This window comes from Pan paniscus, chromosome 1 (assembly GCF_029289425.2).
Source record: "Pan paniscus chromosome 1, NHGRI_mPanPan1-v2.0_pri, whole genome shotgun sequence".
Taxonomy (NCBI): Eukaryota; Metazoa; Chordata; class Mammalia; order Primates; family Hominidae; genus Pan; species Pan paniscus.
The window spans coordinates 87,327,569-87,352,375 of NC_073249.2; the positions used below are offsets into that span (position 1 = coordinate 87,327,569).

Consider the following 24,807-nt stretch of genomic DNA (forward strand, 5'->3'; position numbering starts at 1 on the left):
GAGAAGGACTGTGTGGTAGATAGAGCTACCTCCCCCCTCTCCCCTCTCCCCTCTTTCCACGGTCTCCCTCTGATGCCGAGCCAAAGCTGGACGGTACTGCTGCCATCTCAGCTCACTGCAACCTCCCTGCCCGATTCTCCCGCCTCAGCCTGCCGAGTGCCTGCGATTGCAGGCGTGCGCCGCCACGCCTGACTGGTTTTCGTATTTTTTTGGTGGAGACGGGGTTTCGATGTGTTGGCTGGGCTGGTCTCCAGCTCCTAACCGCGAGTGATCCGCCAGCCTCGGCCTCCCGAGGTGCCGGGATTGCAGACGGAGTCTCGTTAACTCAGTGCTCAATGGCGCCCAGGCTGGAGTGCAGTGGCGTGATCTCGGCTCGCTACAACCACCTCCCAGCCGCCTGCCTTGGCCTCCCTAAGTGCCGAGATTGCAGCCTCTGCCTGGCAGCCACCCCGTCTGGGAAGTGAGGAGCGTCTCCGCCTGACGGCCCATCGTCTGGGATGTGAGGAGCCCCTCTGCCTGGCTGCCCAGTCTGGAAAGTGAGGAGCGTCTCTGCCCGGCCGCCATCCCATCTAGGAAGTGAGGAGCTCCTCTTCCCGGCCGCCATCACATCTGGGAAGTGAGGAGCGTCTCTGCCCGGCCGCCCATCGTCTGAGATGTGGGGAGCACCTCTGCCCTGCCGCCCCGTCCGGGATGTGAGGAGTGTCTCTGCCCGGCCGCCCTGTCTGAGAAGTGAGGAGACCCTCTGCCTGGCAACCGCCCCGTCTGAGAAGTGAGGAGCCCCTCCGCCCGGCAGCCACCCCGTCTGAGAAGTGAGGAGCATCCTCCCTCCTCGTCTGGGAGGGAGGTGGGGGGGTCAGCCCCCCGCCCAGCCAGCCGCCCCGTCCGGGAGGTGAGGGGCACCTCTGCCCGGCCGCCCCTACCGGGAAGTGAGGAGCCCCTCTGCCCGGCCAGCTGCCTCGTCCGGGAGGGAGGTGGGGGGGTCAGCCCCCCGCCTGGCCAGCCGCCCCGTCCGGGAGGCGAGGGGTGCCTCTGCCCGGCCGCCCCTACTGGGAAGTGAGGAGCCCCTCTGCCCGGCCAGCCGCCCCGTCCGGGAGGGAGGTGGGGGGGTCAGCCCCCCTCCCGGCCAGCCGCCCCATCCGGGAGGGAGGTGGGGGGGTCAGCCCCCCACCCGGCCAGCCGCCCCGTCCGGGAGGGAGGTGGGGGGATCAGCCCCCCGCCTGGCCAGCCGCCCCGTCCGGGAGGGAGGTGGGGGGATCAGCCCCCTGCCCGGCCAGCCGCCCTGTCCAGGAGGTGGGGGGGGGGCGCCTCTGCCCGGCCGCCCCTACTGGGAAGTGAGGAGCCCCTCTGCCCGGCCAGCCGCCCTGTCTGGGAGGGAGGTGGGGGGTCAGCCCCCCACCCGGCCAGCCGCCCCGTCCGGGAGGGAGGTGGGGGGGGTCAGCCCCCCGCCCGGCCAGCCGCCCCGTCCGGGAGGTGAGGGGCACTTCTGCCCGGCCGCCCCTACTGGGAAGTGAGGAGCTCCTCTGCCCGGCCACCACCCCATCTGGGAGGTGTACTCAACAGCTCATTGAGAACGGGCCATGAAGACAATGGCGGTTTTGTGGAATAGAAAGGGGGGAAAGGTGGGGAAAAGATTGAGAAATCGGATGGTTGCTGTGTCTGTGTAGAAAGAGGTAGACATGGGAGACTTTTCATTTTGTTCTGTACTAAGAAAAATTCTTCTGCCTTGGGATCCTGTTGATCTGTGACCTTACCCCCAACCCTGTGCTCTCTGAAACATGTGCTGTATCCACTCAGGGTTGAATGGATTAAGGGCGGTGCAAGATGTGCTTTGTTAAACAGATGCTTGAAGGCAGCATGTTCGTTAAGAGTCATCACCACTCCTTAATCTCAAGTACCCAGGGACACAAACACTGCGGAAGGCCGCAGGGTCCTCTGCCTAGGAAAACCAGAGAACTTTGTTCACTTGTTTATCTGCTGACCTTCCCTCCACTATTGTCCTGTGACCCTGCCAAATCCCCCTCTGCGAGAAACACCCAAGAATGATCAATAAAAAAGAAAAAAAAAAAAAAAACAAATATACATAAAACAGCGAAATGAGCCAAAAAAAAAAAAAAAAAAGAAATTATATTTGTTAGATTATTTTTACACGATATATTCCACCATTGTGATAACTACTCTCTGTGATTTCATGTACTTTATTATTTATTATTTTTATTTTTTTGAGATAGGGTCTTACTCTGTCACCCAGGCTGGAGTGCACTGGTACGATCACAGCTTACTGCAGCCTTGACCTCTTGGGCTTAAGTGAGCCTCCCAAGTATCTGGGACTACAGGTGCATACCACCACACCCAGCTAATTTTTGTATTTTTTTGTAGAGACAAGGTTTCACCATGTTGCCCAGGCTGGTCTCAAACTCTTGAGGTCAAGTGATGCACTTGCCTCAGCCTCCCAAAGTGCTGGGATTATAGGCGTGAGCCACTCCACCCAGAATATTATTTATCTTCAATTGTACATGTAGCCCACCTTCACCAGCTAGTAAGAAAGTATTAAGGTACTTCATCTTGCTTCCTACCTACAGATCTCTTTGCAATAAACTAAAAAAAATTTTTTAATATTGACTATATTGACCTGATATTTCTTTTCTTTTTTTTTTTTTGAGATGGAATCTCACTCTATTGCCCAGGCTGGAGGGCAGTGGCACGATATCAGCTCACCGCAACCTCTGTCTTCCAGGTTCAAGCGATTCTTGTGCCTCAGCCTCCCGAGTAGCTGGGATCACAGGTGTGTACCACCATGCCCAGCTAATTTTTGTATTTTTAGTAGTGATGGGGTTTCGCCATGTTGGCCAGGCTGGTCTTGAACCCCCAACCTCAGGTGATCTGCCTGCCTCGGCCTCCCAAAATGCTGGGATTACGGGTGTGAGCTGCCACACCTGGCCTTCACTTGATATTTATGATGAAAATTTTAATCTTGATGAATTTCCTAATGCTAGGATGGGATTAGCAGATTCTGAATATTTTCGCACCTATTGGGGCTACTTATTGCCTTTTCAAAGCAGTTAAATGCTATTTTATGAAATAGTCTCAACTATCTAGTTCTTTTTTTTATTATTATACTTTAAGTTTTAGGGTACATATGCACAATGTGCAGGTTCGTTACATATGTATACATGTGCCATGTTGGTGTGCTGCACCCATTAACTCTTCATTTACATTAGGTACATCTCCTAATGCTATCCCTCCTCCTTCCTCCCACCCCACAACAGGCCCCAGTGTGTGATGCTCCCCTTCCTGTGTCCATGTGTTCTCATTGTTCAATTCCCACCTATGAGTGAGAACATGTGGTGCTTGGTTTTTTGTCCTTGTGATAGTTTGCTGAGAATGATGGTTTCCAGCTTCATCCATGTCCCTACAAAGGACATGAACTCATCCTTTTTTATGGCTGCATAGTATTCCATGGTGCATATGCGCTACATTTTCTTAATCCAGTCTATCATTGTTGGACATTTGGGTTGGTTCCAAGTCTTTGCTATTGTGAATAGTGCCACAATAAACATATGCGTGCATGTGTCTTTATAGCAGCATGATTTATAATCCTTTGGGTATATACCCAGTAACGGGATGGCTGGGTCAAATGGTATTTCTAGTTCTAGATCCCTGAGGAATCGCCACACTGACTTCCGCAATGGTTGAACTAGTTTATAGTCCCACCAACAGTGTAAAAGTGTTCCTAGTTCTCCACATCCTCTCCAGCACCTGTTGTTCCCTGACTTTTTAATGATTGCCATTCTAACTGGTGTGAGATGGTGTCTCATTGTGGTTTTGATTTGTATTTCTCTGATGGTCAGTGATGATGAGCATTTTTTCATGTGTTTTTTGGCTGCATAAATGTCTTCTTTTGAGAAGTGTCTGTTAATATCCTTCGTCCACTTCTTGATGGGGTTGTTTGTTTTTTTCTTGTAAATTTGTTTGAGTTCTTTGTAGATTCTGGATATTAGCCCTTTGTTAGAGGAGTAGATTGCAAAAATTTTCTCCCATTCTGTAGGTTGCCTGTTCACTCTGATGGTAGTTTCTTTTGCTGTGCAGAAGCTCTTTAGTTTAATTAAATCCCATTTGTCAATTTTGGCTTTTGTTGCCGTTGCTTTTGGTGCTTCAGACATGAAGTCCTTGCCCATGCCTATGTCCTGAATGGTATTGCCTAGATTTTCTTCTAGGGTTTTTATGGTTTTAGGTCTAACATTTAAGTCTTTAATCCATCTTGAATTAATTTTTGCATAAAGTGTAAGGAAGAGATCCAGTTTCACCTTTCTACATATGGCCAGCCAGTTTTCCCAGCACCATTTATTAAATAGGGAATCCTTTCCCCATTTCTTGTTTTTGTCAGGTTTGTCAAAGATCAGATAGTTGTAGATATGTGGCATTATTTATTTCTGAGGGCTCTGTTCTGTTCCATTGGTCTATATCTCTGTTTTGGTACAAGTACCATGCTGTTTTGGTTACTGTAGCCTTGTAGTATAGTTTGAAGTCAGGTAGCATGATGCCTCCAGCTTTGTTCTTTTGGCTTAGGATTGACTTGGCAATGCGGGCTCTTTTTTGGTTCCATATGAACTTTAAAGTAGTTTTTTCCAATTCTGTGAAGAAAGTCATTGGTAGCTTGATGGGGATGGCATTGAATCTATAAATTACCTTGGGCAGTATGGCCATTTCCACGATATTGATTCTTCCTATCCATGAGCATGGAATGTTCTTCCATTTGTTTGTATCCTTTTTTATTTCCTTGAGCAGTGGTTTGTAGTTCTCCTTGAAGAGGTCCTTCACATCCCTTGTAAGTTGGATTCCTAGGTATTTTATTCTCTTTGAAGCAATTGTGAATGGGAGTTCACTCATGATTTGGCTCTCTGTCTGCTATTGGTGTATAAGAATGCTTGTGATTTTTGCACATTGATTTTGTATCCTGAGACTTTGCTGAAGTCGCTTATCAGCTTAAGGAGATTTTGGGCTGAGACGATGGGGTTTTCTAGATATACAATCATGTCATCTGCAACAGGGACAATTTGACTTCCTCCTTTCCTAATTGAATACCCTTTATTTCCTTCTGCTGCCTGATTGCCCTGGCCAGAACTTCTAACACTATGTTGAAGAGGAGTGGTGAGAGAGGGCATCCCTGTCTTGTGCCAGTTTTCAAAGGGAATGCTTCTAGTTTTTGCCCATTCAGTATGATATTGCTGTGGGTTTGCCATAGGTAGCTCTTTTCATTTTGAGATATGTCCCATCAATACCTAATTTATTGAGAGTTTTTAGCATGAGTCATTGAATTTTGTCAAAGGCCTTTTCTGCATCTATTGAGATAATCATGTGGTTTTTGTCTTTGGTTCTGTTTATATGCTGGATTACGTTTATTGATTTGCGTATGCTGAATCAGCCTTGCATCCCAGGGATGAAGCCCACTTGATCATGGTGGATAAGCTTTTTGATGTGCTGCTGGATTCGGTTTGCCAGTATTTTATTGAGGATTTTTGCATCGATGTTCATCAGGGATATTGGTCTAAAATTCTCTTTTTTTGTTGTGTCTCTGCCAGGCTTTGGTATCAGGATGATGCTGGCCTCGTAAAATGAGATAGGGAGAATTCCCTCTTTTTCTATTGATAATACTTTCAGAAGGAATGGTACCAGCTCCTCCTTGTACCTCTGGTAGAATTCGGCTGTGAATGCTTCTGGTCCTGGGCATTTTTTGGTTGGTAGGCTATTAATTATTGCCTCAATTTCAGAGCCTGTTATTGGTCTATTCAGAGATTCAACTTCTTCCTGGTTTAGTCTTGGGAGGGTATATGTGTCGAGGAATTTATCCATTTCTTCTAGATTTTCGAGTTTATTTGCATAGAGGTGTTTATAGTATTCTCTGATGGTAGTTTGTATTTCTGTGGGATTGGTGGTGATATCCCCTTTATCATTTTTTATTGTATCTATTTGATTCTTCTCTCTTTTCTTCTTTATTAGTCTTGCTAGCAGACTATCAATTCTGTTGATCGTTTCGAAAAACCAGCTCCTGGATTCATTGATTTTTTGAAGGGTTTTTTGTGTCTCTATCTCCTTCAGTTCTGCTCTGATCTTAGTTATTTCTTGCCTTCTGCTACCTTTTGAATGTGTTTACTCTTGCTTCTCTAGTTCTTTTAATTGTGATGTTAGGGTGTCAATTTTAGATCTTTCCTGCTTTCTCTTGTGGGCATTTAGTGCTATAAATTTCCCTCTACACACTGCTTGGAATGTGTCCCACAGATTCTGGTATGTTGTGGCTTTGTTCTCTTTGGTTTCAAAGAACATCTTTATTTCTGCCTTCATTTCGTTATGTACCCAGTAGTCATTCAGGAACAGGTTGTTCAGTTCCCATGTAGTTGAGTGGTTTTGAGTGAGTTTCTTAATCCTGAGTTCTAGTTTGATTGCACTGTGGTCTGAGAGACAGTTTGTTATAATTTCTGTTCTTTTACATTTGCTGAGGAGTGCTTTACTACCAACTATGTGGTCAATTTTGGAATAAGTGCTGTGTGGTGCTGAGAAGAATGTATATTCTGCTGATATATATTCTGTTGATATACATTCTGTATGGATGGAGAATGGGTGGAGAGTTCTGTAGATGTCTATTAGGTCCGCTTGGTGCAGAGCTGAGTTCAATTCCCAGATATCCTTGTTAACTTTCTGTCTTGTTGATCTGTCTAATGTTGACAGTGGAGTGTTAAAGTCTCCCATTATTGCCCAGCCACCCATCGTCTGGGATGTAAGGAGCGCCTCTGCTCGGCTGCCCCGTCTGGGAGGTGAGGCGCGCCTCTGCCCGGCTGCCCCGTCTGGGAGGTGAGGAGCGCCTCTGCCCGGCTGCCCATCTTCTGGGATGTGAGGAGCGCCTCTGCCTGGCTGCCCCATCTGGGAAGTGAGGGGCGCCTCTGCCCGGCCGCCCTGTCTGGGAAGTGAGAAGCGCTTCTGCCTGGCCGCCCCGTCTGGGAAGTGAGGAGCGCCTCTGCCTGGCCACTGTGCAATCTTCCAAGTGTGAAGTGACAGCCTTTCTGCAGGTGTACCCAACAGCTCCGAAGAGACAGCGACCATCGAGAACGGGCCATGATGACGATGGTGGTTTTGTCGAAAAGAAAAGGGGGAAATGTGGGGAAAAGAAAGAGAGATCAGATTGTTACTGTGTCTGTGTAGAAAGAAGTAGACATAGGATACTCCATGTTGTTCTGTACTAAGAAATATTCTTCTGCCTTGGGATGCTGTTAATCTATAACCTTACCCCCAACCCTGTGCTCTCTGAAACATGTGCTGTGTCAACTCAGGGTTAAATGGATTAAGGGCGGTGCAAGATGTGCTTTGTTAAACAGATGCTTGAAGGCAGCATGCTGGTTAAGAGTCATCACCACTCCCTAATCTCAGGTACCCAGGGACACAAAGACTGCAGAAGGCCGCAGGGACCTCTGCCTAGGAAAACCAGAGACCTTTATTCACGTGTTTATCTGCTGACCTTCTCTCCACTATTATCCTGTGACCCTGCCATATCCCCCTCTCCGAGAAACACCCAAGAATGATCAATAAATACTAAAAAAAAAAAAAAAAGATATTCACAGAAATCTATAATAAGCATGTCATGAGGCAGATAGATGTCCCCATAAAGATTACGCATCCTATGACTCAGTGTCAATAAAAATAAATAAATAAATAAAAAATAAAGTCTCCCATTATTATTGTGTGGGAGTCTAAGTCTCTTTGTAGGTCTCTAAGGACTTGCTTTATGAATCTGGGTGCTCCTGTATTGGGTGCATATATATTTAGGATAGTTAGCTCTTCTTGTTGAATTGATCCCTTTACCATTATGTAATGACCTTCTTTGACTCTTTTGATCTTTGTTGGTTTAAAGTCTGTTTTATCAGAGACTAGGATTGCAACCCCTGCCTTTTTTTGTTTTCCATTTGCTTGGTAGATCTTCCTCCATCCCTTTATTTTGAGCCTATGTGTGTCTCTTCACCTGAGATGGGTTTCCTGAATACAGCACACTGATGGGTCTTGACTCTATCCGATTTGCCAGTCTGTGTCTTTTAATTGGAGTAGTTAGCCCATTTACATTTAAGGTTAATATTGTTATGTGTGAATTTGATCCTGTCATTATGATGTTAGCTGGTTATTTTGTTCGTTAGTTGATGCAGTTTCTTCCTAGCATCGCTGGTCTTTACATTTTGGCATGTTTTTGCAGTGGCTGGTACCAGTTATTCCTTTCCATGTTTAGTGCTTCCTTCAGGAGCTCTTGTAGGGCAGGCCTGGTGGTGACAAAATCTCTCAGCATTTGCTTGTCTGTGAAGTATTTTATTTCTCCTTCACTTATGAAGCTTAGTTTGGCTGGACATGAAATTCTGCATTGAAAATTCCTTTCTTTAAGAATGTTGAATATTGGCCCCCACTGTCTTCTGGCTTGTAGAGTTTCTGCCAAGAGATCCGCTGTTAGTCTGATGGGCTTCCCTTTGTGGGTAACCTCACCTTTCTCTGTAGTTGTCCTTAACATTCTTTCCTTCATTTCGACTTTGGTGAATCTGACAATTATGTGTCTTGGAGTTGCTCTTCTCGAGGAGTACCTTTGTGGCATTCTTTGTATTTCCTGAATTTGAATGTTGGACTGCCTTGCTAGATTGGGGAAGTTCTCCTGGATAATATCCTGCAGAGTGTTTTCCAACTTGGTTCCATTCTCCCGGTCACTTTCAGGTACACCAATCAGACGTAGATTTGGTCTTTTCACATAGTCCCATATTTCTTGGAGGCTTTGTTCATTTCTTTTTATTCTTTTTTCTCTAAACTTCTCTTCTTGCTTCATTTCATTCATTTGATCTTCCATCACTGATAAACTTTCTTCCAGGTGATTGAATCAGCTACTGAAGCTTGTGCATTTGTCACGTAGTTCTCGTGCCGTGGTTTTCAGCTTCTTCAGGTCTTTTAAGGACTTCTCTGCATTTGTTATTCTAGTTAGCCATTCGTCTAATCTTTTTTCAAGGTTTTTAACTTTTTTGCCATGGGTTTGAACTTCCTCCTTTAGCTCAGAGTAGTTTGATCATCTGAAGCCTTCTTCTCTCAACTCATCAAAGTCATTCTCCATCCAGCTTTGTTCCGTTGCTGGTGAGGAGCTGCATTCCTTTGGAGGAGGAGAGGCGCTCTGATTTTTAGAATTTTCAGTTTTTCTGCTCTGTTTTTTTTCCCCATCTTTGTGGTTTTATCTACCTTTGGTCTTTGATGATGGTGACGTACAGATGGGGTTTTGGTGTGGATGTCCTTTCTGTTTGTTAGTTTTCCTTCTAACAGTCAGGACCCTCAGCTGCATGCAGGTCTGTTGGAGTTTTCTGGAGGTCCACTCCAGACCCTGTTTGCCTGGGTGTCAGCAGTGGAGGCTGCAGAACAGTGAATATTGGTTAACAGCAAATGTTGCTGCCTGATTGTTCCTCTGGAAATTTTGTCTCAGAGGAGTACCTGGCGTGTGAGGTGTCCATCTGCCCCTACTGGGGGGTGCCTCCCAGTTAGACTACTCGGGGGTCGGGGACCCACTTGAGGAGGCTGTCCGTCTGTTCTCAGATCTCAAGCTGCGTGCTGGGAGAACCACTACTCTCTTCAAAGGTGTCAGACAGGGACATTTAAGTCTGCAGAAGTTTCTGCTGCCTTTTGTTCAGCTATGCCCTGCCCCAAGAGGTGGAGTCTACAGAGGCAGGCAGGCCTCCTTGCGCTGCGGTGGGCTCCACACAGTTCAAGCTTCCCTGCCACTTTGTTTACCTACTCAAGCCTCAGCAATGGTGGTTTCCCCTTCCCCAGCCTCGCTGCCACCTTGCAGTTTGATCTCAGACTGCTGTGCTAGCAATGAGTGAGGCTCCGTGGGTGTAGGACCCTCCAAGCCAGGCATGGGATATGATCTCCTGGTGTGCCATATGCTAAGACCATCGGAAAAGCGCAGTATTAGGGTGGGAGTGACCCGATTTTCCAGGTGCCGTCTGTCACCCCTTTCCTTGGTTTATGCTTGGTGCGCTGCACCCACTGTCCTGCACCCACTGTCCAACAGTCCCCAGTGAGATTAACCCAGTACCTCAGTTGGAAATGCAGAACTCACTCATCTTCTGCATCGCTCATGCTGGGAGCTGTAGACTGCAGCTGTTCCTATTCAGCCATCTTGGAACTGCCCCTTGAACTATCTAGTTCTAATAAATATTGAACAGATTTGTATTGCTTCTTAAGATATTTTAAATTTTTATTTAAGTTGAAATATATTATTAACTTATAGTGACCATATTGTACAATAGATTTTTTGAGCTTCTTCGTAATTGAAATTGTGTATCCTTTGAGCAACATGTCCCCAACATCATACCCAACTATCCCAGCCCCTGGTAACCACTATTCTACTCTCTACTTCTATGAGTTTAACTATTTTAGATTCTACATATGAGTGAGATTATGTAGTATGTATCTTTCTGTGCCTGGTTTATTTCACTTAACATAAGGTCTTCCAGGTCTACCTATGCCATTGCAAATGACAGATTTTCTTCTTTTTAAAAGCTGGCTGGGTTCAATGGCTCACACCTGTAATCTCAGCGCTTTGGGAGGCCGAGGCAGACAGATCACCCAAGGTCGGGAGCCAGGACCAGCCTGGCCAACATGTTGAAACCTCATCTCCACTAAAAATACAAGAATTAGCTGGGCATGGTGGCACGTGCCTGTAATCCCAGCTACTCGGGTGGCTGAGGCAGGAGAATTGCTTGAACCCGGGAGGCAATGTTGCAGTGAGCTGAGATCACACCACTGCACTCCAGTCTGAGCAACAGAGTGAGACTCCATCTCAATAAATAAATAAAAGCTGAATAGTGTTCCATTGTGTATATATACCACATGTTCTTTATCCATTCATCCACTGATGGACACTTAGGTTGCTTCCATATCTTGGCTATTGTGAATAATGCTGCAATCAACATGAGAGTGCAGATATCCTTTCGATATGTAATTTTCTTTGGATATATGCCCAGTAGTAGGATTGCTGGATCAAATGGTAGTTTTACTTTTAATTGTTTTAGGAACCTTCATACTGTTTTTCCATAATAGTGTACTAATTTACATCTCTATCAACAGAAGACACCACTGAATTTTAAAAAACAGATCATTTTAATAATGATATTTTGGGAGAAAAACATCCTATTCCTTTTAGCTGTATACATTTATATTATGACTTATCTTGATTTCAGAAACCTTAAATTGTGGAGAAAAAATATGCTTAGAATAGATAACATATGGTGTTCGTGCAGTTATTTTATCTCTTCTTGACCAAACTTCTTCTTTTTTAAAAAAAAAAATAAGCATGTACATGGGCTCAGACATGACAAAATAAAAAAATTTATCCCAATGGCCTTTGACAATCCATAGTACTTCACCTTGAAAAGAGTACGGGTCAATAAATGTAATTTAATTGAGCCACAGAAAAGTAATGGCCTCAGTTGGGCACAGCCTGGCTCTCCTGGGGTACTGGTGGCCTCTTATTACCCTGAGTTAGGCCTCAAGGGTTTGCTGAGCACCTGTGCCTGAATATGCCAAGTTCGTAGGACACCAAGGAACACAAGGAGAAGAAGCCTGTTCCCCAGGAAAATCCATTTCACTGGGCAATAGGTGCCTTCAGCTGCCTTGGAACCTGAAAGAGAGAAAGTAGAATGAGAGAGGACAGAGCACATGTGTGTAAGTCGAATGAGGGTTGTTGGCAGGTGACAAGGGCTGCTGTGCCCTCACCCCAAAACATTTCCTAGGGGTGCTACAGAGACCAGACAAAACATTTCCAAGGGGTGCTAGAGAGACCAGAAGGGGACTCTTACTTGCACAAAGCTGTGCAGCAAGGATAAGAGTAGAGTTGCTGTAGCTAACAGGATTCAGAGCTGTGCAAGTGTAGATCCAATCCAGGTCATGAAGACTTCAGGAGCCATAGAGGACTGACCCCACGTGGGACACAGCAGCCCCTGGTCCCATTGATGTCCACTCATATGTGATGGTCTCTCCTCCTTCCTCCACAGAACTCCTCAAGATGGCATTACAGATCCCATTTTCAGAGATGATAGAATCCACTCTAACTTGAGGCCTTGGCAGCTGCTCTGTTTTGAAACAGTAATTTTAAAAGACACAAATAGCAATTAAGGACCTTTCCAGGTCATGCTAGGAGAAGACTCAGATCATCAAGGAGTAAGAACTCAGCAAGAAATCCAGACCCCTTTAATGCAAAGATCTCTGACTCTTTCATTTCCAACTCTTGAGCACCGGCATAAAGGAAGGGGTAAGTTGTATGTTTTTCAGCCAGCCACAACCACAGCCAGGGGCTGCCAGACTGAAGAAGGACAAAAAAGAATAAGGAGAGAAAAGAAAAAGAATCTACCTAGGAAAGGTTCTGGACGGACAAAAAGTGAAACTGGGAGACCGCCTTTACCAAGGGTCATACAGCCCGCCAGGCTTAGTGGGTAGCCCACTCACCCTTACCAGTAGGGACCTGGTCCTCTATGCCCTTACTCACTGAATATCCTCAGAGTGTAACTGGACAGCTTTGCAGAGGTCTCTGTGGCTATCTGGGCACTGTAAAAGCCTGTGTTTTCCATCTCCAGGTTGCTGAGCTGCGGGGAGTAGGACTGGGTGAAGCTCAGTCGCTTTTGCCATTTCGGATGAGTCACGTAGATTTTTGGACTTTTGCCTTCATAGGGTTCTAGGAAGGCAAAAGATGTTCCATTGCAAAGCCAAGTGATGAACTGGATCCTCTCTCCTGCAGGAAACTCCAGGGGAAGAGTTACTGACTCCCCCAGAACCCCATTCCCCATCAATGGGGTTGAGCTGCTTTGTGAAACTAGATTCCCTGTGAACACAGAAGGAAAAGGCTACAAAATGTCCCTGACAATTGTCCCTCCCCACAAGTCTCCCAGTCAGTCATAGCTCCCCTATGTTGGGGCCCACAAGAATGTTGGACATAAACAGGTATTAGCAGTGGTGTTGTGGCCGGAGCTCAAAGTGGGCAATGCTTAAACTCTCCTTCCTGCTGGGATCTCCAGTGATCACCCCAGGGATCCTTCCAGCTAGGATCACTCATCCCTGTCTCTGGGGTTGTGTTCCCCTGAGAGCTATTGGCCCTGGAAGACCAGAATGGAGACCACTGGGGAAGTCAGAAGCCAGCCTTGCCCTGCCTGGTCCCTCTTTTTTTTTCAGTTTGAGATTTCAACTCTCACAACTTCCTATTTTCTGAAATGTTTCTGCCCCACAGAACTGGAGTTTCACTGTCACTGCAGTTCTGGTATCTCAAAGGTATGTGATATAAAGATCTCAGATGACATACAGGACACCTGCTTCTTAGTCCTGATCCTGCCTCTATTGAGATGTGCAGCTTTGGGGAAGCCTGTTGATTCTTCCAGTCCTTTTCTCTTCTTTTTTAAAACAAGGGAGATAAAATGCAGAGCTTTTCAGAATGCTTCCAACTCTGACTTTCACAATGTCATTATTCTATGTACCTTAGATTTTTCTCTTTTCCTTTTCCTCCTTGCCCTCATTCACTCCCTAGTCAGTCTTTCCCATGTCCAGGAGTCTCTCAATGTCTTCTATCTTCTTGTCCCCCAATCTCCCTAATATGAGGTCTCAGTTCTGAAAATATCTGGCTGGGCTGTGCCTGTGTAGACTTCCTACCCCCTGGGAGGTCAGGGAAGGAGCCTCTGACTCACTCACCTTTCTGAAACTGGAGGAGAAAGAGGAGAAGCTGAGCAAGAGGTTTCATGGTGGCAGGACTGACCTGGTTTGCCTTGAAGATCACAAGGAGTTAAGAGGAAGGCAAAAGAGAACATTAAGTCCTGTTCTGCAGCATGAACAGCTAATAGATTAAACTCTCTTTGTTCCCCATGCTGATCACATGATCACATTTGCTAACCACTTCTCTCTTTCTTTCTTTCTTTCTTTTCTTTTCTTTTCCTTTTTTTTCTTTTTCTTTCTTTCTCCATTCTCACACTGCTACAAAGAACTTCCTGAGACTGGGTAATTTATAAAGGAAAGAAGTTTAATTGACTCACAGTTCCACATGTCTGGGGAGGCCTCAGGAAACTTACAATCATGGTGGAAGGCAAAGGGGAAGCAAGGACCTTTTTCACACAGTAGCCGGGGAGAGAAGTACAAGCAGGGGAAATGCCAGACACTTATGAAACCATCAGATCTCATGAGAACTTATTCACTTTCACAAGAACAGCATGGAAGAACCACCCCCATGATCCAATCACCTCCCACCAGGTTTCTCCTTCAACATGTGGGGATTACAATTCAAGATGAGATAGATGAGATTTGGGTAGGTGCACAAAGCTAACCATATCTCTTTCTCTCGTTCTTTCTTGTTTGCTTCCTGGCTTTTTTTCTTTTGTTCTTTCTTTCCTCCTTCTTCGTGTGTGTGTGTGTGTGTGTGTGTGTGTGTGTGTGTGTGTGTGTGTGTGTGTAGCAGAGAGCATATGGGAAATCTCTGTATCTTTCACTCAGTTTTTTAAATGGACACAATATTTGTTCGTATTTATGGGGTACAATGTGATATTTTGATACATATATACAATGTGTTATTTTCTTTTAATTGGGCTAGACACTTGCCTCAGCTTCAGTCCTTATAGTCCTCATTTGTTCAGAAATATTGAGATTCCACTGTAGAAGAACCTAATACACTTATGAAATGGTTCTGATATAATTGGCTAGTTTTGGCCAGACACAGTGGCTTACACCTGTAATCCCAGCACTTTGGGAGGCTTAGGCAGGTGGATCACTTGAGGCCGTGAGTTCGAGAGCAGCCTGGCCAACATTGTAAAACCCCATCTCTACTAAAAATACAAAAATTAGCCAGGCATGGTGGCATGTGCCTGTAATCCATACTCGAGAGGCTGAGGCAGGAGAATCACTTGAACCCGGGAGGTGGAGGTTGCAGTGAGCCAAGATTGTGCCACTGCACTCCAGCCTGGGCAACAGAGCAAGACTCTGTCTCAATAATAATAACAATAATAATTGGCTGGTTTTTTCTATTTAAATCCCTGTCTTACCCTTAACATAAAATACACCCTGAATGGTTTACAAAGTTAAATGAAAAGAATAAAACCACCATGTGCTGCTACCTCCAAATAAGTAATAGGAATTAAGTGGAAGGTGCTACATGGTCTGTCCCAACAATGCACTTTTTAAGAAAACAGGTGCAATACAATTCAATTGATCAGCAAAAAAATTCCTCCAGCACTGTTGGCATTGATGAGCTTGACCCAATACTTCTTTGGATTGGCAATGGACTTTGTTACATAGGGCTGGATTAATAAAATACCACTGGCATCATGTAATAAACACTAATGTAGACTATCTTATGATGGGGTTAAGGGGTGGATAATTACAAGAATAAAGAGCCCAAGGGCAAGCATGTAGCCAGAACTCAAAAAGCACTTAATCTAGGAAATGAAAACCAAGGGGACACCAACCAGGACTGTCTCTTGACCCTGTTCTGTATGTGTCTAATTTACTTTTCTCTTTCTGGATCAGCTCTCTCTCCACCTGCCTACTGGTAGAATATGGTCACCAGTACACAGCTATTATAGGGCTAGCCATATCTAGAGACTCATCACCGTTCTCTCTCCCTGTCTTCATTTCTTCCTTCTCTCCCGATTCAAAATTCCTGGGAGAAGGGACTCTAGTTAGGGCAGTAAGGTTATCTGCAAATTTGCCTATCTCATTCTTACTTTCCATAATGTGAGAAAGTAAGGGTATTCTAGTAAAGTGGAAAACCATTCTCAACTGCTAATAATTCAAGAGAATTGGCCTAACATAGGACTGTTTTTAGAAATTTTCAGCCAAGCATTAGTTGAGATAATTGTAAATGAACTCCCAAAATATCTACCAACACAAACTCAATATTTATTACTATTTTTGCCACTCTTATTTTATGTATACTTTTCTTCCTTTCTTCTTATCCAAGTGTTGAAAGCAAATCCTATATATTATGCTATCATCCCTACATATTTCACTATGTGTTTAAAAATAGATACATATACTTTCTTACATAACCTTAATGCCATTATCCCAACTAAAAAACTGAAAAATAATTCATTGGTATTGTAAAATACCTGGTCCATATTCAAAGTTCCTCTGATGGCAAAAAACATGTCGTAGTTGGTTTTGTTTTAATCAGGATCCAGACAAAATCCTTATGCTATGTTTTGTTATTGAACCTCATAAATATCTTCTAGTATAGAGAATTCAGTACTCTTTTCTCCCCTCCTTTTTTTCCCCCTTTTTGTTTTTGGAGGGAGGTCTCTCCTTCACTCTTCCCTTTTCTCATGAATTTATAAACTTAACTATTTCAATCAACTGCAATCATCTCTATATTGGTGCTTAAATTTTCTCACTTGTGGCCAATATGAGCACCCTCCCCCAACTTTATGTTGGTTCCTATATTATTTTAACATGCCTGCATTAATATTTTTAAATTTCTTTGAATTCTTGAACAAGAAAGTATCCCAGGCTTATCTTGTTCATTATCTGCTATAGACAGGAGATCAGCCATTTCTCAAAAGATGACTGATTCTTTTCATGGGGGAATAGTATGTAAGGATCAAAATTTTGTCTCTAAGCATACATACTGATATTGGGTTGCATTGCTTCCAGGTCTTTTTAGAGAAAAGAACTAGAAAATTCATATTCTAAAAAATAGAACAAAAGTTTGCATATATTTTCCTGATTTTTATTTAGATTATTTGTTTTACACGTATCTTTTCTTTCTTACAAGAGAAAGCCTATTTTTTGACAGCACTGATGTAAAAACATGTTCAGTTTATCTTGGAAAAATATATAGTTTTAAAATAATAATACCAAAATTATTTATAGCAACAATAAACACTGAATGAGTATAGAATTTCTTTACAAATCTACTTATCCTTAGAATATCCTCCACTTAGAATGTATAATTAAAATGTTGGGGCTGATTTTACTGCTGTCAAATCAGCTTAAGATTAAATAGGGTTCTCCATGGATCAGCCCTCTGACCAAGCAAGACTGTGAGACCTTGCTGCTCAAGGAAGGTGGGGATGGCAACTTTTTGTTAAGAGACAGCGAGTCGATGACAGGAGTCCTGTGCCTCTGTATCTGTTGAGTAGCCTCATCTTTCACACAAGACATCTTATGTTGAATGCAGCAACGGCTGCCACACATCACAGGAATTAATATGCCTCAGGATTTCACTCTGACCTTGCAGCTCCAATGAGTAGAGTGAGAAATCGTAGACACTGCCAGGAAAGGATGGAAGGAATGTGCCTGTCCATGGTCCTCCATCTGCCCTGTTGTCCCTGGTGTAAATGTGAGCCGACTCTGTAGCAGCAGGAGGGATGTGGGGTGGTGGTGAAGGGAACTTACAAGATGTAGAAAACTACCTCAAAAGATCAAATCTATAAATTATTGATGTTCAGGAGGGGGTTGAGCAAAAGCAAAGGGTACAAAGCTTATTTAAAGAAATAGTTGGGCATAGTGGCTCATGCCCATAATCCCAGCACTTTGGGAGGCTGAAGAGGATGGATCGCTTGAGCACAGAAGTTCGAGACCAGTCTGGGCAACATGGCGAAATCCCTTCTCTATAAAAAAAATACAAAAATTATTCAGGCATAGCGTCACATGCCTGTAGTCCCACCTACTTGGCAGGGCTGAGGTGGAGGGATCACTTCAGCCTGGGAGGCAAGAGTTGCAGTGAGCCAAGATTGCTCCACTGCACTCTGGCCTGGGTGACAGAGTAAAACCTGGTCTCAACAAAATAATGTAATAAGAAGTTTTTAAAATTTATTTTTTTAAAAAGAAGTAACTACAGAAAACTTCCCAAAACTTGAGAAAAGTATAAATATCCAGGTACAGGAAGGACAAAGAACACCAAACAGATTAAACTCAAATAAGACTACCCCAAGGCATATAATAAACTCTCAAAGGTCAAGCACAAAGAATCCTAAAAGCAGCAAGAGAAAAGAAGCAACTAACATAGCAAGAAACTCCAATTCATCTGGCAATAGACTTCTCAATGGAAACCATACAGACCAGCAAGGAATGGGATGATATTTTCAAAGTGCTAAAAGATAAAAACTACCATGTTAGAATACTGTAACCAGCAAAGCTATCCTTCAAATAAAGGAGAGAGAAAGTCTTCCCAGACAAACAGAAGAGGAGAAAATTTATCATCACCAGACCCACCTTATAAGAAATGCTAAAGAGAAGGAAAAAAAACCCCACAAATGTGCAGAAAGAAGTCATTTGAAGGTACAAAATCCACTGGTAAAATTAAGTACATGGACAAACCCAAAATACACTAATACTGTAATTGTGGTGTGCAGTTCACTCATGAATCTAGTATGAAGCCCCATAGACAAATCTATTGAAACCAGTAATAGCTAGAGCAACCTGTTAAGAGATAAGCAGTATAAAATATGCAAATTGGGACAACAAAAAGTCAAAATGTGAGGGGGATGGAATTAAAGTGTAGAGGGTTATTTTTTCTTTTTCTTTTTGTTTGTTTGTTTCTATTCTTTTCTTTGTGATCTAAGACAAGTCGTCACCTCTTTAAAATGTCTCATTATATCTATGATGTGTTTTTTGTAAGCCTCATGGTAACCACAGTGCAAAAACCTATAATAGATTCACTAAAAATAAAAAGCAACAAATTAAGACATACTATCATAGCAAATTGATTAACCACAAAAAAAGACAGTAAGAAAGGGAAAGAGGGATTACAAAACAACCTGAGAACAAGCAACAAAATTTCAGTAATATGTCCTTATGTATCAATAATAACACAATTTAAAAGGTCTCAATTCTCCAACGAAAAGTCAGAGTGGCTGAATGAATAAAGAAACAAGACCCAACTATACGCTGCCTAGAAGACATTCACTTCACCGATAAAGACACACACAGACTGAAAGTAAAGGAGTGGAGAAAAATATTCCATGCAACTGGAAACCAAGTAGGAGCAGGAGTAGCTATACTTATATGAGATATTATAGACTACAAATCAGAGACTATAAAAGGAGACAAAGAAGGTCACTATATAATGATAACTCAGCAAGAAGATATCACAATTATAAGTATCTATGCACCCAACACTGGAGCTCCCAAGTATATAAAGCAAACATTAACAGATCTAAAGGGAGAGATAGACTGCAATTCAATAATAGTAGGGAACTTCAACATCCCACTCTCAGTAATAGACAGATCATCCAGACAGAATGTCAACAGAGAAGCATTAAACTATACACTAGACCAAGTAGGTCTAACTGACATTGACAGAACATTTCACCCAACTGCCACAGAAGACACGTTATTTTAATCAGTGCACAGAACATTCTCCAAAATAGACCATGTCTTAGACCACAAAACAAGTCTCAACAAATTCAAAAAAGTACACATCATATTACATATATTTTCTGACCACAATGGGATAAATGATACTTGATGATACCAACAATAATACAAATACTACGCGATGTAAAATGGTAAAGACACTTTGGAAAATAGTTTGATTTCTTAAAAAGTTAAAAGTAGACCATTCCTAGATATTTACCCAAAGAAATTAAAACATATGTTTCCCTCCCCCTCCCCCTCCCCCTCTCCCTCTCCCTCTCCCCACGGTCTCCCTCTCCCTCTCTTTCCCCGGTCCCCCTCTGATGCTGAGCCGAAGCTGGACTGTACTGCTGCCATCTCGACTCACTGCAACCTCCCTGCCTGATTCTCCTGCCTCAGCCTGCCAAGTGCCTGCGATTGCAGGTGCGCGCCACCACGCCTGACTGGTTTTCGTATTTTTTTGGTGGAGACGGGGTTTCGCTGTGTTGGCCGGGCTGGTCTCCAGCTCCTAACCGCAAGTGATCTGCCAGCCTCGGCCTCCCGAGGTGCCGGGATTGCAGATGGAGTCTCGCTCACTCAGTGCTCAATGGTGCCCAGGCTGGAGTGCAGTGGCGTGATCTCGGCTCGCTACAACCTCCACCTCCCAGCTGCCTGCCTTGGCCTCCCAAAGTGCCGAGATTGCAGCCTCTGCCCGGCCGCCACCCCGTCTGGGAAGTGAGGAGCGTCTCTGACTGGCCGCCCATCGTCTGGGATGTGAGGAGCCCCTCTGCCTGGCTGCCCAGTCTGGAAAGTGAGGAGCGTCTCTGCCCGGCCGCCATCCCATCTAGGAAGTGAGGAGCGTCTCTGCCCGGCCGCCCATCGTCTGAGATGTGGGGAGCGCCTCTGCCCTGCCGCCCCGTCAGGGATGTTGAGAAAAAGCTAACACCTTATTTAATTTGTGTTTTCTGGATTACTATTGAGGTTGATCTGTTTCCATATCTTTATTAGCTATTGGTATTTTAACTCCTGAGAATTGCCTATTTATATCTTTTTTTGTTTGTTTGTTTTTGAGACAGAGTCTTACTGTGTCGCCTAGGCTGGAGTGCAGTGGAGCAATCTCGGCTCACTGCAAGCTCCGCCTCCCAGGTTCACGCCATCCTCCTGCCTCAGCCTCCCAAGTAGCTGGGACTACAGGCACACGCTGCCACACCCGGCTAATGTTTTTTGTATTTTTAGTAGAGACAGGGTTTCCCCATGTTAGCCAGGATGGTCTCGATCTCCTGACCTTGTGATCCGCCTGCCTCGGCCTCCCAAAGTGCTGGGATTACAGGCGTGAGCCACCACGCCCAGCCGCCTATTTATATCTTTTATTGTTTTAATATTGAGTTGCTTATCTTGTTTTACAGATTTCTCATAAATTCTGTGTTTGAAGCTTTAAAAATGAACAAAGAATGTTCACATGCACACAGAAACAACTTCAGACCAACTTCACTTAATGTCAGTCTTAAACTACTAATAGCTGGAATCTAGTAGCATATTACAAGTATAATAGTTATGATTCAGTGTGTATTCCAAGAACCCAAGAGTGCTTCTATGTTAGGAAATTTGTCATATAAACATAACTTGTCATATAAATAGGTAAAAAAATAAAAATTAAATGTTCAAAAGGTTCTTAAAAGGTAGGAAAAATTCAACTACCATTCTCAAACACTCTCACACTAACATACATAATCTGAAAAATGTAGTGCTAGAGGTATACTTCCTTAACTAATGGTCAGAATTATGTTTAAGGATAAAGCACTAAAAGAACTCACATTGGTTTTAAGAATGGAATAAATATGCTGTAATCTCAGCACTTTGGGAGGTGAAGACAAGTGGGTCACCCAGGAGCCCAGAGTTCAAGACCAGCCTGGGCAATATGGTGAAACCCCACCTCAAGCAAATAAATAAATAAATAAAAGAATGAAATAAATATGCATATTATCACCACTTTGATATAAATTTATACTGTAAGTACTAGCCAGTGCCATCAGACAAAATAAATGAGGTTTAAAAATCTTTAAGGAGAAGGCCAAAATTAGCAGTATTTGCACATGACGTGGTTTTATGCCTGGGAAATCCAAGAAACTTAACTGGGAAACAAAATGAAACTTTGAAGACTATTAGCTAGAGTGACTGGTTACAAAATTAATACAAAAATGGTAGTTTTTATTTATTCAAACAATAATCACAAAAAAGATATAATAAAAGACAGATGCCCATTTACAATAATAATGAGAATAACAACAAAAATATTAGCAATTTTTGTAACCAAGAGAAGTGTTTTTAAAAATGTTTAAAATATACTCAAGAACATAAAAGAAAATTTGAATGAATAAAAGGACTTGATTTGGGATCCATGCCACTTTTTTCTCAGATAAATCTATAAATTCTATAAATCTAAACACCAACAGAGTTTTTTTGTAAATTTGACAAAGTGAGTATAAAATTCATCAGAAGTAAAAATACTGTGTTAAAGAAAAATCTGAAGAACAATAAAATTTTAAAGATTTTGAGTAAGAAGAAATTCACAAACTGGGGAACACCAAACTGGAAGAGGTGTAGTATTCTTGTGATGAAACATTGGAGGAAAACATTTATTGGGAAAATGAGGAAGCAAAATAAAAGACATTTAATTGGCTGTAGTTACAAAATTACCCTTTTTGGTTTACGTTGCTGCAAAGTCCCTAGTCACATAATCATATGTTAATTGGCCACTTATGATTGGCTGAGGTTTAGGTTCTGACTGACATAACTTTTACCAAAAATAATTCAAGTTAAATTTCACCTATGTTTGTAGTTTAAGCAAGGCTAAGGCTATTTTTAAGGCTTAGTTTTGTTTGCTGAGGAATTTTTCAGGCCTGTCCTCCATTTTAATTTTGCTTTAAAGCCAGGCAAATTTGGTGGGGAGGCTGGGGAAACAGAGATGAACTTAATACTAAAATGTATTGGAAAGCTACAGTAATTAAGAGTTTGGTACTGACAGAATAGTGGAGAGAAATACATCTAAAAACAGGAACAAATACATTTAGAATTTAGCATAGAATAAAAGGGGAATTTCTAATTAGTAGGGAAAAGAAGAATGATTCAATTAATGGTGTTACAACAGCTAGCTGCTTATTTGAAAGAGAATTAGCTGAAACCTCTCTTGTATCTTAGATTAAATTTAATTAAAATTAGGTCTAGTACTTTAACATAAAAACACTTATAAATGTACCAGAAGAAAGCATTGCATTTAAAAATAGTCTTGGAATTAAGAAGGCTTTTCTAAGCAGATGTAAAACTCAGAGACTATGAAACATGGCCAAGGTACTTAACGCTCATCCCTCTGACAAAAAAGAACCCAGACAACAAACAACTACATTTCATAGTCTAGCCTTGCAACCACAACTGGAAATATTATGCCAAAGACGGACAAACAGATGGTATAAACTCTATGGAGGTCTCACATCTTAAATGAAGATAAGGATTTCCATGGAGAACTGATAAAAGCAGCTACTTCAATAGTCTGTCTTGAAAATCTTAGAGAGTATTGAACAGTTTCATCCTCTTTGTCATATTCAGAGTTGTCTTCCACTAAGGTCCAGCCAACATTTATTTATTGAAGACCTATAACAAATATATGAAATCTTTTTTCTATCAAGGGCCAAAGACCTGCAAAGAAAACATCAAGATCCACAGACATAAAATCAACTTAACTTGGCTTCTATTATAGCAAAAAATTTAAAATGTTCCATGCATACGGTTTTTTGGTTTAGTTTTGTTTTGTGGGTTGTTGTGATTTGTTTGCTTTCAGTCAGTCTTGCTCTGTCGCCCAGACTGGAGTGCAGTGGTGCCATCTCGGCTCACTGCAACCTCTGCTTCCTGGGTGGAAGCGATTCTCCTGCCTCAGCCTCCCGAGTAGCTGGGACTACAGGTGTGCGCCACCACAGTCGGCTATTTTTTTTGTCTTTTTAGTAGAGATGGGGTTTCACTATGTTGGCCAGCCTGGTCTCAAACTCCTGGCCTCAAGAGATCCACCTGCCTCAGCCTCCCAAAGTGCTGGTGTGTCTGGAATTGGTGGGTTCTTGGTTTCACTGACTTCAAGAATGAAGCCACAGACCCTCGCAGTGAGTGTTACAGCTCTTAAGGTGGCGTGTCTGGAGTTTGTTTCTTCTGATGTTCTGATGTGTTCGGAGTTTCTTCCTTCTGGTGGGTTCACGATCTCGCTGGCTCAGGAGTGAAGCTGCAGACCTTCCCCCTGAGTGTTACAGCTCTTAAGGCAGCGCATCTGGAGTTGTTTGTTCCTCCCAGTGGGCTCGTGGTCTCCCTGGCTTCAGGAGTGAAGCTGCAGACCTTCGCGGTGAGTGTTACAGCTCATAAAAGCAGTGTGGACCCAAAGAGTGAGCAGTAGCAAGATTTATTGCAAAGAGCGAAAGAACAAAGCTTCCACAGTGTGGAAGGGGACCCCAGCCGGTTGCCACTGCCGTCTAGGGCAGCCTGCTTTTATTCTCTTATCTGGCCCCACCCACATCCTGCTGATTGGTAGAGCCCAGTGGTCTGTTTTGACAGGGTGCTGATTGGTGCGTTTACAATCCCTGGGCTAAACATAAAGGCTCTCCAAGGCCCTATCAGATTAGTTAGATACAGAGTATGGACACAAAGGTTCTCCAAGGCCCCACCAGAGCAGCTAGATACAGAGTGTCGATTGGTGCATTCACAAACCCTGAGCTAGACACAGGGTACTGATTGGTGCATTCACAAACCTTGAGCTAGATACAGAGTGCCGATTGGTGTATTTACAATCCCTGAGCTAGACATAAAGGTTCTCAACCTCCTCATGAGATTAGTTAGATACAGAGTATCCATACAAAGGTTCTCCAAGGCCCCACCAGACTCAGGAGCCCAGCTGGCTTCACCCAGTGGATCCCGCACTGGGGCTGCAGGTGGAGCTGCCTGCCAGTCCCGCGCCATGCGCTCGTACTCATCAGCCCTTGGGTGGTCGGTGGGACTGGGTGCCTTGGAGCAGGGGGCGGCGCTCGTCGGGGAGGCTGGGGCTGCACAGGAGCCCACGGAGGCGGGGGAAGGCTCAGGCATGGCGGGCTGCAGTCCTGAGGCCTGCCCTGCAGGAAGGCGGCTAAGGCCCGGCGAGAAATCGAGCGCAGCGCCGGTGGGCTGGCACTGCTGGGGGACCCAGTACACCCTCCGCAGCCGCTGGCCCAGGTGCTAAGTCCCTCATTGCCCGGGGCCCGCAGGGCCGGCCGGCTGCTCCGAGTTCGGGGCCCGCCAAGCCCACGCCACCTGGAACTCCAGCTGGCCCTCAAGCGCTGCACGCTGCCCAGTTCCCACTCGCGCTTCTCCCTCCACACCTCCCTGCAAGCTGAGGGAGTGGGCTCTGGCCTTGGCCAGCCGAGAAAGGGGCTC

General features: G+C 43.9%; 1 long non-coding RNA gene across 1 annotated transcript; it reads right to left on the reverse strand.

Annotated features, from left to right (window-relative positions):
- Window positions 1-6,725: 6,725 nt before the first annotated feature.
- LOC117976071 (uncharacterized) lies at window positions 6,726-15,672 on the reverse strand. Its single transcript, XR_008625357.2, has 3 exons — window positions 12,548-15,672; window positions 11,862-12,134; window positions 6,726-11,683 (listed from the first exon to the last, which is right to left on the reverse strand). It is a non-coding gene; the product is annotated as an uncharacterized LOC117976071 (long non-coding RNA).
- Between the last annotated feature and the right edge of the window lie 9,135 nt (window positions 15,673-24,807).